We start from the raw sequence: 13,411 nt of genomic DNA, 5'->3' as shown, positions 1-13,411 counted from the left end.
AAGATAGATCAAAGTGTGAATATGAAACGTAGTACAATATAGCCTTAGCAGGCAGCTGACGGGGGGGGGGGGGGGGTTGCCACTAAACTAATATAGAACTCATCGAAGTCCTGAAACTCCTGAAAGTCCTCCATGTTGCCTTCATCTTCTCCTGAGCACTGGTTGCAATGGGGACAACCTGGGGGGTTTGGTGTTTTAAAGCAAGGGTGAGTACACATCAACGTACTCAGCAAATGTCCCGTTTGGCTAAAGTGGACTAGTTGTATGTGGAGTTAAGCTTAAAGTAGTTGCTTTTAGTTGGTCAGGTATTTATTACTAGTAGGAAGCCAAGTTTTGTCAATAATCCCAAGTTATTACCCAAGTGGCACTCCCTCCAAGAGGAAATACCAAATACCATAAAGATAGTCATCATCGTTAAGCATCATCATAAAAGTTAACCAGAGTATCTCTAATCAAAGGAGCTCCCAAGGCTGCTCATAACCGCGAGCACGACTGATATACCAGTTTCTAACACTCAGCAGAGGTTGCACACTTTACCCACGAGTCGTGATCCCTTCCCAACCTAGGTTGTACAGACCCGATCTTCATTACTGAGGTGAATGGCCAGGGATACACTACGTAGCCTTTACAAAGATTCCCCTGGTGTGTAGTCGCCCATTAGGTTTCGCTAGTCGTACAAACACAGTACTCCTCCCTAAGTTGGGTGACTAACAAAACCAAATCGAATGAACTTCGGCACCCACCCTTAGTAGAGCAAGCACTATGCCCCGGCCCCCATTGACGGCACAACGATGAAGCCAACTACACCCCAAGTTCCTCTAATTAATAAGCTAAGGGCATCCCATTCCACCCTCATGGTTGTACTGTTTTCCCGGGTGGTCATCCAGCGAGTAGGTCCTTACGAAGAGGTACTCAAGAAACAGTACGAGCCCCCTAAAATATCACATGTTCATCATCATAATCAAGATAGCTCATAGTATCATAAATGTTCTCATCATGTTCATTGATTAAAGTAAAGCAATAGCATAATACTAATCATAATAACCAATTCCCAAAGGGTAAACAAGGACAGGATAATAGAATACTAGCCAATCCTTAGGTTGATCATGGTATGCGGGGCAGTGGATTATAAAGTAAGTAGTGAAAGTCGCCTAGAAGGGGGTGAATAGGGCGAATCTGAAATTTAGAAACTTTAAGCACAACTACAAGCCGGGGTTAGCGTTAGAAATATAAATGAGTCCGAAAGAGAGGGCGAAAACAAATCACAAGAAAATAAGGCGGATGACACGGTGATTTGTTTTACCGAGGTTCGGTTCTTGCAAACCTACTCCCCGTTAAGGTGGTCACAAAAACCGGGTCTCTTTCAACCCTTTCCCTCTCTCAAACGGTCACTTAGACCGAGTGAGCTTCTCTTCTCAATCAAACGGGACACTAAGTCCCCACAAGGACCACCACACAATTGGTGTCTCTTGCCTTGGTTACAATTGAGTTGGAATCAAGAAAGAATGAAGAAGAAAAGCAATCCAAGCGCAAGAGCTCAAATGAACACAAGTATCTCTCTCTCACTAGTCACTATTTGATTGGAATTGTCTTTGGACTTGGGAGAGGATTTGATCTCTTTGGTTGTGTCTTGTATTGAATGCTATAGCTCTTGTATGAGGTGTGAAGGCTAAAAAACTTGGATGCAATGAATGGTGGGTGGTTGGGGGTATTTATAACCCCAACCACCAAAATAGCCGTTGGTGAAGGCTGCTGTCGCATGGCGTACCGGACAGTCCGGTGCGCCACCGGACACTGTCCGGTGCGCTAGCTACGTCACCCGGCCGTTGGGTTCTGACCGTTGGAGCTTCTGACAGCTGGGCCACCGGACAGTCACTGTTCACTGTCGGTGCGCCTTCTGGCTCTGCTCTGACTTCTGCGCACTGTAGCGCATTAACTGCTCGTTGCAGACGACCGTTGGCGCTGTGTAGCCGTTACTCCGCTGGCACACCGGACAGTCCGGTGAATTATAGCGGAGTGGCTCCCGGAATTCCCGAAGGTGGCAAGTTCAGAGTTGGGTTCCCTGGTGTATCGGACACTGTTCGGTGCGCCAGACCAGGGCACACTCCGGTTGTCTTTTGCTCCTTTAATTTGAACCCTTTCTTGGTCTTTTTATTGGTTTGTTGTGAACCTTTGACACCTGTAAAACTCATAATCTAGAGCAAACTAGTTAGTCCAATTATTTGTGTTGGGCAATTCAACCACCAAAATCAATTAGGAAAAGGTGTAAGCCTATTTCCCTTTCAATCTCCCCCTTTTTGGTGATTGATGCCAACACAAACCAAAGCAAATATAAAAGTGCAGAATTGAACTAGTTTGCATAATGGAAGTGCAAAGGTTGCTTGGAATGAAACCAATAATCATTTCTACTAGATATGCATGGATGGCTTTCTTCTTATTTAAAATTTTGGACCACGCTTGCACCACTTGTTTTGTTTTGCAATGTTTTGGAAATTCTTTTTCAAAAAGCTTTTGCAAATAGTCAAAGGTATATGAATAAGATTTTGAGAAGCATTTTCGAGATTTGAAATTTTCTCCCCCTGTTTCAAATGCTTTTCCTTTGACTAAACAAAACTCCCCCTTAATGAAATTCTCCTCTTAGTGTTCAAGAGGGTTTTAGATATTAATTTTGAGGTATACCAATTTGAAATTATAAAAATAAGATAACAATTGAAAATCTTTTCTTAATCCACAAATTTGAAAGACTACATTTTTGAAATTGGTGGTGGTGCGATCCTTTTGCTTTGGGCTAATACTTTCTCCCCCTTTGGCATGAATCGCCAAAAACGGATACTTGAGTGAAATATAAGCCCTTTTTCAAACTTTCTCCCCCTTTGGTAAATAATATGAGTGAAGATTATACCAAATTGGAGAGCGGTGTGGAGCGACGGCGAAGGATGAATAATTCGATGGAGTGGAGTGGAAGCCTTGTCTTCGCCGAAGACTCCATTTCCCTTTCAATCTATGACTTAGCTTGAAATACACTTGAAAACCACATTAGTCATAGAAAAGAAAGAGATATGATCAAAGGTATATAAATGAGCTATGTGTGCAAAATATCAATCAAAATTCCTAGAGTCAAGAATATTTAGCTCATGCCTAAGTTTGGTAAAAGTTTGCTCATCTAATGGCTTGGTAAAGATATCGGCTAATTGTTTCTTGGTGTTAACATAAGAAATCTTGATATCCCCCTTTTGTTGGTGATCCCTTAAAAAATGATACCGAATGGCTGTGTTTAGTGCGGCTATGCTCAACGGGATTATCCGCCATGCGGATTGCACTCTCATTATCACATAGAAGAGGAACTTTGGTTAATTTGTAACCATGGTCCCTAAGGGTTTGCCTCATCCAGAGCAATTGCGCGCAACAATGGCCTGCGGCAATGTACTCGGCTTCGGCGGTAGAAAGAGCCACAGAATTTTGCTTCTTTGAAGCCCAAGACACCAGAGATCTTCCCAAGAACTGGCAAGTCCCTAATGTGCTCTTTCTATTAATTTTACACCCTGCCCAATCAGCATCGGAATAACCATTTAAATCAAATGTGGATCCCCTGGGGTACCAAAGACCAAACTTAGGAGTATAAACTAAATATCTCAAGATTCAATTTACGGCCCTAAGGTGAACTTCCTTAGGATCGGCTTGGAATCTTGCACACATGCATACAGAAAGCATAATATCCGGTCGTGAAGCACATAAATAGAGTAAAGAACCTATCATCGACCGGTATACCTTTTGATCTACGAATTTACCTCCCGTGTCGAGGTCGAGATGCCCATTAGTTCCCATGGGTGTCTTGATGGGCTTGGCATCCTTCATCCCAAACTTTGTGAGTATGTCTTGAATGTACTTTGTTTGGCTAATGAAGGTGCCCTCTTGGAGTTGCTTCACTTGAAATCCTAAGAAATACTTCAACTCCCCCATCATAGACATCTCGAATTTTTGAGTCATGATCCTACTAAACTCTTCACATGTAGATTCGTTAGTAGACCCAAATATGATATCATCAACATAAATCTGGCATACAAACAAATCATTTGCAAGTGTTTTAGTAAAGAGAGTAGGATCGGCTTTTCCGACTTTGAAGCCATTAGCGATAAGGAAATCTCTTAGGCATTCATACCATGCTCTTGGGGCTTGCTTGAGCCCATAAAGCGCCTTAGAGAGTTTATAGACATGGTTAGGGTACTCACTATCTTCAAAGCCGGGAGGTTGCTCAACATAGACCTCTTCCTTGATTGGTCCATTGAGGAAGGCACTTTTCACGTCCATTTGGTAAAGCTTAAAGCCATGGTAAGTAGCATAGGCAAGTAATATACGAATTGACTCAAGCCTAGCTACGGGTGCATAGGTTTCACCAAAATCCAAACCTTCGACTTGTGAATATCCCTTGGCCACAAGTCGGGCTTTGTTCCTTGTCACCACACCACGCTCATCTTGCTTGTTGCGGAAGATCCACTTGGTTCCTACAACATTTTGGTTAGGACATGAAACTAAATGCCATACCTCATTCCTCGTGAAGTTGTTGAGCTCCTCTTGCATTGCCATCACCCAATCTGAATCTTGAAGTGCTTCCTCTACCCTGTGTGGCTCAATAGAGGAAACAAAAGAGTAATGTTCACAAAAGTGAGCAACACGAGATCGAGTAGTTACCCCCTTATGAATATCACCGAGGATGGAGTTCACGGGGTGATCTCGTTGTATTGCTTGATGGACTCTTGGGTGTGGCGGTCTTGGACCCTCATTATCTTCCTTGTCTTGATCATTAGCATCTCCCCCTTGATCATTGTCCTCCTTTTGAGGTGGCTCCTCTTGATCTTCATCATCATCATTTTGAGCTTGATCCTCATCTTGAGTTGGTGGAGATGCTTGCATTGAGGAAGATGATTGATCTTATGTATGTGGAGGCTCTTCGGATTCCTTAGGATACACATCCCCAATGGACATGTTCCTAAGCGCGACGCATGGAGCCTCTTCATCATCTAGCTCATCAAGATCAACTTGCTCTACTTGAGAGCCGTTAGTTTCATCAAACACAATGTCACAAAAAACTTCAACTAGTTTAGAGGACTTGTTAAAGACTCTATATGCCCTTGTGTTTGAATCATAACCAAGTAAAAAGCCTTCTATAGCCTTAGGAGCAAATTTAGATTTTCTACCTCTTTTGACAAAAATAAAACATTTGCTACCAAAGACTCTAAAATATGAAACATTGGGCTTTTTACCAGTGAGGAGTTCATAAGATGTCTTCTTGAGGATTCGGTGAAGATATAACCGGTTGATGGCGTAGCAAGCGGTGTTGACCGCCTCAGCCCAAAACCGATCCGAAGTCTTGTACTCATCAAGCATGGTCCTTGCCATATCCAATAGAGTTATATTCTTCCTTTCCACTACACCATTTTGTTGTGGCGTGTAGGGAGAAGAGAACTCATGCTTGATGCCCTCCTCCTCAAGGAAGCCTTCAATTTGAGAGTTCTTGAACTCTGTCCCGTTGTCGCTTCTAATCTTTTTGATCCTTAAGCTGAACTCATTTTGAGCCCGTCACAAGAATCCCTTTAAGGTCTCTTGGGTTTGAGATTTTTCCTGCAAAAAGAACACCCAAGTGAAGCGAAAATAATCATCCACAATTACAAGACAATACTTACTCCCGTCGATGCTTATGTAAGCGATCGGGCCGAATAGGTCCATGTGAAGTAGCTCAAGCGGCCTATCGGTCGTCATGATGTTCTTATGTGGATGTTGAACACCAACTTGCTTTCCTGCTTGACATGCGCTACATACCCTGTCTTTCTCAAAATGAACATTGGTTAGTCCCAAAATGTGCTCTCCCTTTAGAAGCTTATGAAGATTCTTCATCCCAACATGGGCTAGTCGGCGGTGCCAGAGCCAACCCATGTTAGTTTTAGCAATTAATCAAGTGTCGAGTTCGGCTCTATCAAAATCTACCAAGTATAGCTAACCCCCTAACACTCCCTTAAATGCTACTGAATCACCACTTCTTCTAAAGATAGTAACACCTATATCCGTAAAAAGACAGTTGTAGCCCATTTTACATAATTGAGAAACAGAAAGCAAATTGTAATCTAAAGAATCTACAAGAAAAACATTGGAAATAGAATGGTCAAGAGATATAGCGATTTTACCCAATCCTTTGACCAAACCTTGATTTCCATCCCCGAATGTGATAGCTCGTTGGGGATCTTGGTTTTTCTCATAGGAGGAGAACATCTTCTTCTCCCCTGTCATGTGGTTTGTGCACCCGCTATCGATGATCCAACTTGAGCCCTCGGATGCATAAACCTACAAAACAAGTTTAGGCCTTGTTCTTAGGTACCCAAACGGTCTTGGGTCCTTTCACATTAGAAACAAGCACCTTGGGTACCCAAACACAAGTCTTTGACCCCTTGTGTTTGCCCCCAACATATTTGGCAACTACTTTGCCTGATTTGTTAGTTAGCACATAAGATGCATCAAAAGTCTTGAATGAAATGTTATGATCATTTGATGTAATGGGAGTTTTCTTCTTAGGAAATTTAGCATGGGTAGATTGCCTAGAACTAGATGTCTCACTCTTATACATAAAAGCATGATTAGGGCCAGAGTGAGACTTCCTAGAATGAATTCTCCTAATTTTATGCTCGGGATAACCGGCAGGGTACAAAGTGTAACCCTCGTTATCCTGAGGCATGGGAGCCTTGCCCTTAACAAAGTTAGATAATCTTTTAGGAGGGGCATTAAGCTTGACATTGTCTCCCTGTTGGAAGCCAATGCCATCCTTAATGCCAGGGTGTCTCCCACTATAGAGCATGCTTCTAGCAAATTTAAAATTTTCATTTTCTAAGTCATGCTCGGCAATTTTAGCATATAATTTTGCTATATGATCATTTTGTTGTTTAATCATAGCAATGTGATCATGAATAGCATCAATGTTAACATCTCTACATCTAGTGCAAATAGTAACATGCTCAACGGTAGATGTAGATGGTTTGCAAGAATTTAGTTCAACAATCTTAGCATGTAAAATGTCATTCTCATCTCTAAGATTGGAAATAGAAACATTGCAAACATCTAATTCCTTAGCCTTAGTAATTAATTTTTCATTCTCATTTCTAAGGCTAGCAAGAGAGGCATTCAATTTTTCAATCTTAGCAATTGAACTAGCATTATCATTTCTAAGATTGTCAATTGAATCATCACAAACATTTGATTTCTCAATCTTAGCAATTAATTTGGCATTTTAATTTCTAAGGTTGGAAATAACATCATGACAAGTGCTTAGCTCACTAGATGATTTTTCACATTTTTCTACCTCTAGAGCATAAGCATTTTTAACCTTAACATGTTTTTTGTTTTCTTTAATTAGGAAGTCCTCTTGGCTATACAAGAGTTCATCCTTCTCATGAATAGCACTAATCAATTCATTTAATTTTCCTTTTTGTTGCATGTTTAAGTTGGCAAAAAGGGTGAGCAAATTATCCTCATCATCACTAGAGCTAGCGTCATCACTAGAAGTTGCATATTTAGTGGAAGCTCTAGATTTTACCTTCTTCCTTTTACCGTCCTTTGCCATGAGGCACTTGTGGCCGACATTGGGGAAGAGGAGTCCTTTGGTGACGGCGATGTTGGTGGCGTCCTCGTAGGAGGAGGAGTCGGTGGAGCTCTCGTCGGAGTCCCATTCCAGGCAAACATGGGCATCGCCGCCCTTCTTCTTGTAGTACCTCTTCTTTTCTCTCCTCTTTCCCTTCTTGTCGTTATCCCTGTCACTATCACTAGACAAAGGGCATTTAGCGATAAAATGACCAAGCTTACCACACTTGTAGCAAACCTTCTTGGAGCGGGGTTTGTAATCCTTCCCCCTCCTTTGCTTAAGGATTTGGCGGAAGCTCTTGATGATGAGCGCCATCTCCTCATTGTCGAGCTTGGAGGCATCGATGGGGACGCTACTAGGTGTAGAGTCTTCTTTCTTCTCCTCTGTTGCCTTGAATGCAACGGGTTGCACATCGGGTGTGGAGGAGGCGCCTTGCTCGATGATTTTCTTGGAGCCTTTGATCATCAACTCAAAGCTCACAAATTTTCCTATCACTTCCTCGGGAGACATTAGTTTATATCTTGGACCACCACGAATTAATTGAACTTGAGTGGGGTTAAGAAATACGAGTGATATAAGAATAACCTTGACCATTTCATGGTCATCCCATTTGGTGCTCCCGAGGTTGCGCACTTGGTTCACCAATGCCTTGAGCCGGTTGTACATTGCTTGTGGCTCCTCCCCTTGGTGAAGCATGAAGCGACCAAGCTCCCCCTCGATCGTTTCCCTCTTGGTGATCTTGGTCACCTCGTCTCCTTCGTGCGCGGTTTTGAGCACATCCCAAATCTCCTTGGCGCTCTTCAACCCTTGCACCTTGTTATACTCCTCTCGACTTAGAGAGGCGAGGAGTATAGTGGTAGCTTGGGAGTTGAAGTGCCGGATTTGGGCAACTTCGTCCGAGTCATAGTCCTCATCCCCCGGCGATGGTACCTGTACTCCAATCTCAACAACATCCCAAATACTAGTGTGGAGTGAGGTTAGATGGTGCCTCATTTTATCACTCCACATATTATAATCTTCACCATCAAACATGGGTGGTTTGCCTAATGGGACGGAAAGTAAAAGAGTATGTTTGTAAATGCGAGGATAGCGTAGGGGAATCTTACTAAACTTCTTGCGCTCATGGCGCTTAGAAGTGACAGACAGCGTGTCGGAGCCGGAGGTGGATGGCGATGAAGAGTCGGTCTCATAGTAGACCACTTTCTTCATCTTCTTTTTCTTCTCGCCGCTCCGACGCGACTTGTCGTGTGAAGGGGATCCCTTCACCTTGTTGTCGGACTCCCCGGATGGAGCCTTCCCATGGCTTGTGGCGGGCTTCTCGCCGGTCACCATCTCCTTCTTGGCGTGATCTCCCGACATCACTTCGAGCGGTTAGGCTCTAATGAAGTACCGGGCTCTGTTACCAATTGAAAGTCGCCTAGAGGGGGGTGAATAGGGCGAATTTGAAATTTAGAAACTTTAAGCACAACTACAAGCCGGGGTTAGCGTTAGAAATATAAACGAGTCCAAAAGAGAGGGCGAAAACAACTCACAAGCAAATAAGGCGGATGACATGGTGATTTGTTTTACCGAGGTTCGGTTCTTGCAAACCTACTCCCTGTTGAGGTGGTTACAAAGACCGGGTCTCTTTCAACCCTTTCCCTCTCTCAAACGGTCACTTAGACCGAGTGAGCTTCTCTTCTCAATCAAACGGGACACTAAGTCCCCACAAGGACCACCACACAATTGGTGTCTCTTGCCTTGGTTACAATTAAGTTGGAATCAAGAAAGAATGAATAAGAAAAGCAATCCAAGCGCAAGAGCTCAAATGAACACAAGTATCTCTCTCTCACTAGTCACTATTTGATTGGAATTGTCTTTGGACTTGGGAGAGGATTTGATCTCTTTGGTTGTGTCTTGTATTGAATGCTATAGCTCTTGTATGAGGTGTGAAGGCTAAAAAACTTGGATGCAATGAATGGTGGGTGGTTGGGGGTATTTATAACCCCAACCACCAAAATAGCCGTTGGTGAAGGCTGCTGTCGCATGGCGCACCGGACAGTCCGGTGCGCCACCGGACACTGTCCGGTGCGCCAGCCACGTCACCCGGTCGTTGGGTTCTGACCGTTGGAGCTTCTGACAGATGGGCCACCAGACAGTCTGGTGGTGCACCGGTGAGAGCACCTAGAGGGGGGGGGTGAATAGGTGATCCTGTAAAAACTTAAACTTACAGCCACAAAAACTTGTTAAGCGTTAGCACAGTTAATGCCAAGTGGCTAGAGCGAAGATCTTGCACAATATGATAATCACGAGAAGTTCAACACAGAGAAGACACAGTGATTTATCCCGTGGTTCGGCCAAGTACAAAACTTGCCTACTCCACGTTGTGGCGTCCTAACGGACGAGAGTTGCACTCAACTCCTCTCAAGTGATCCAATGATCAACTTGAATACCACAGTGTTATGCTTTTCTTCTTAATATCCCGTTTTTGAGGAATCTCCACACTTTGGAGCCTCTCGCCCTTACACTTGAGATTCACAAAGAAATACGGAGTAAGGAAGGGACTAACAACGCACACAAGACTCAAAATCAGAGCAACAACACGCACACAAATCGCAACAAGAGCTCGCAACACAACTTAATGAGTTCACAACTCAACAAGAGCTCTAGATGCTATCACAATGAATCAAATGCGCGGAATCGATGTCTTGGTGCTTAGGAATGTTGTAGGAATGCTTGGTGTACTCCTCCATGCGCCTAGGGGTCCCTTTTATAGCCCCAAGGCAGCTAGGAGCCGTTGAGAACAAATCTGGAAGGCCATCCCTGCCTTCTGTCGTCGGGTGCACCGGACAGTCCGGTGCACACCGGACACTGTCCGGTGCCCGATTTCTTTCCATAAACGGCACAACCGACCGTTGCTGACCGTTGCAGATCTGGGAGCCGTTGGCGCACCGGACAGTCCGGTGCACACCGGACAGTCCGGTGCCCCCTTCCGACCGTTGGCCCGGCCACGTGTCGCGCGCAGATCCCGCGGCCGACCGTTGGCTCGGCCGACCGTTGGCTCACCGGACAGTCCGGTGCACACCGGACAGTCCGGTGAATTTTAGCCGTACGCCGTCGGCGAATTCCCGAGAGCGGCCTTTTCACGCCGAGTCAGCCTGGCGCACCGGACACTGTCCGGTGCACCACCGGACAGTCCGGTGTGCCAGACCGAGCTGAGTCTTGGCTGTACACAGCCAAGTCTTTCTCCATCTCTTCTCTTTTCTTCTTCTCTCTGTTTCTAATACTTAGACAAGTATATTAGTACACAAAACCAATGTACTAAGGCTTAGAAACATACCTTTAATTGTGATTTGCACTTTGTTCACCCATGGGCATAGATTCACATTTGAGCACTTGTGTTTGCACTCAATCACCAAAATACTTAGAAATGGCCCAAGGGCACATTTCCCTTTCAATCTCCCCCTTTTTGGTGATTTATGCCAACACAACATAAAGCAACTAGAACAAGTGCAAAATCACTTCAAATAAACCTCAAATTTATTTTGATTCGTTTTTGGCATATATGGATCATCCTTTGCCACCACTTGGTTTGTTTTTGCAAATCAAACTCAAATCTCTATCTCTAAGTCAAACACACATGTTGAAGCATAAAGAGAGTCATTCCATAAGAGATTGATCAAAGATTTCAAAAACTCCCCCTCTTTCCCATAATCACTACTTCTCCCCACAAGAAGCCAACTTTTGACACAAAAGATATGAAAGAGTTTTGACAAACCAAAAGCTTTACTCTCCTATTTTCAAATCTCTCAAGTGGTAGCTGATCCATTTATTGCTTTGGCCTTTATTTTCTCCCCCTTTGGCATCAAGCACCAAAACGGGATCAATTTTGGCCCTTTAACCCCATTGCCTCACCAAAGTCATCAATTAAGAGCAAATGGCAATAAGAGTTCATGAGATGAACTTGGAATAAGTTACCCTCTCATCGGAGTGCAGTGGAAGTCTTTCATGGTCCAAGTCCACTGTTTCCCTTTCAATTCTCCTTCGAGACTAAATCAAGCAAACTCAAGCATATGGTTAGTCTCAAAGGGTCAAGTTGTAACACATCTCCCCCTAAACATGTGCATCACTTTGCAACGGACTTGTGAGGTCCAGGGAGTGTTTGTACAACTTGAGCACCACAATAAGCAACAAAATGCAGAATGAACATGATCAAAGGCATAAACACATGTATGCTACAGTTCAATCCAGGTTCCGCGAATCTAAGACATTTAGCTCACTACGCAGCCTGCAAAAGGTCTTCTCATCTAGAGGCTTGGTAAAGATATCGGCTAGCTGGTTCTCGGTGCTAACATGAAACACTTCGATATCCCCCTTTTGCTGGTGGTCTCTCAGAAAGTGATGCCGGATGTCTATGTGCTTTGTGCGGCTGTGCTCAACAGGATTCTCCGCCATGCGGATAGCACTCTCATTATCACATAGGAGTGGGACTTTGCTCAGATTGTAGCCAAAGTCCCTGAGGGTTTGCCTCATCCAAAGTAGTTGTGCGCAACACTGTCCTGCGGCAACATACTCGGCCTCAGCGGTGGATAGAGCAACGGAGGTTTGTTTCTTAGAATGCCATGACACCAGGGACCTTCCTAAGAATTGGCACGTCCCCGATGTACTCTTCCTATCAACCTTACATCCAGCATAATCGGAGTCTGAATATCCAATCAAGTCAAAGGTAGACCCCTTTGGATACCAGAGCCCGAAGCAAGGCGTAGCAACTAAATATCTAAGAATTCGCTTCACCGCCACTAAGTGACACTCCCTAGGATCGGATTGAAATCTAGCACACATGCATACGCTGAGCATAATAACCGGTCTACTAGCACATAAGTAAAGTAATGACCCTATCATTGACCGGTATGCTTTTTGATCAACGGACTTACCTCCTTTGTTGAGGTCGGTGTGTCCGTCGGTTCCCATCGGAGTCTTTGCGGGCTTGGCGTCCTTCATCCCAAACCGCTTCAGCAGATCTTGCGTGTACTTCGTTTGAGAGATGAAGGTGCCGTCCTTGAGTTGCTTCACTTGGAACCCAAGGAAGTAGTTCAACTCGCCCATCATTGACATCTCGAATTTCTGCGTCATCACCCTGCTAAACTCTTCACAAGACTTTTTATTAGTAGAACCAAATATTATGTCATCGACATAAATTTGGCACACAAACAAATCACCATCACATGTCTTAGTGAAAAGAGTTGGATCGGCTTTCCCAACCTTGAAAGCATTAGCAATTAAGAAATCTCTAAGGCATTCATACCATGCTCTTGGGGCTTGCTTAAGTCCATAGAGCGCCTTAGAGAGCTTACACACGTGGTCGGGGTACCGTTCATCCTCGAAGCCAGGGGGTTGCTCCACGTATACCTCCTCCTTTATTGGCCCGTTGAGGAAAGCGCTCTTCACATCCATTTGGAACAACCTGAAAGAATGGTGAGCGGCATATGCTAGCAAGATACGAATGGACTCTAGCCTAGCCACAGGAGCAAAAGTCTCCTCAAAGTCCAAACCTGCGACTTGGGCATAACCTTTTGCCACAAGTTGAGCCTTGTTCCTTGTCACCACTCCGTGCTCGTCTTGTTTGTTGCGAAACACCCACTTGGTTCCCACAACATTTTGCTTGGGACGAGGCATCAGCGTCCAAACTTCATTACGCTTGAAGTTGTTAAGTTCCTCCTGCATGGCCAACACCCAATCCGGATCTAGCAAGGCCTCTTCTACCCTGAAAGGCTCAATAGAAGAGACAAAAGAGTAATGTTCACAAAA

Source organism: Zea mays, chromosome 8 (assembly GCF_902167145.1).
Source record: "Zea mays cultivar B73 chromosome 8, Zm-B73-REFERENCE-NAM-5.0, whole genome shotgun sequence".
Classification (NCBI taxonomy): domain Eukaryota; kingdom Viridiplantae; phylum Streptophyta; class Magnoliopsida; order Poales; family Poaceae; genus Zea; species Zea mays.
The sequence above is the reverse complement of the archived record's forward strand: the minus strand, read 5'-3'. Positions refer to the sequence as shown.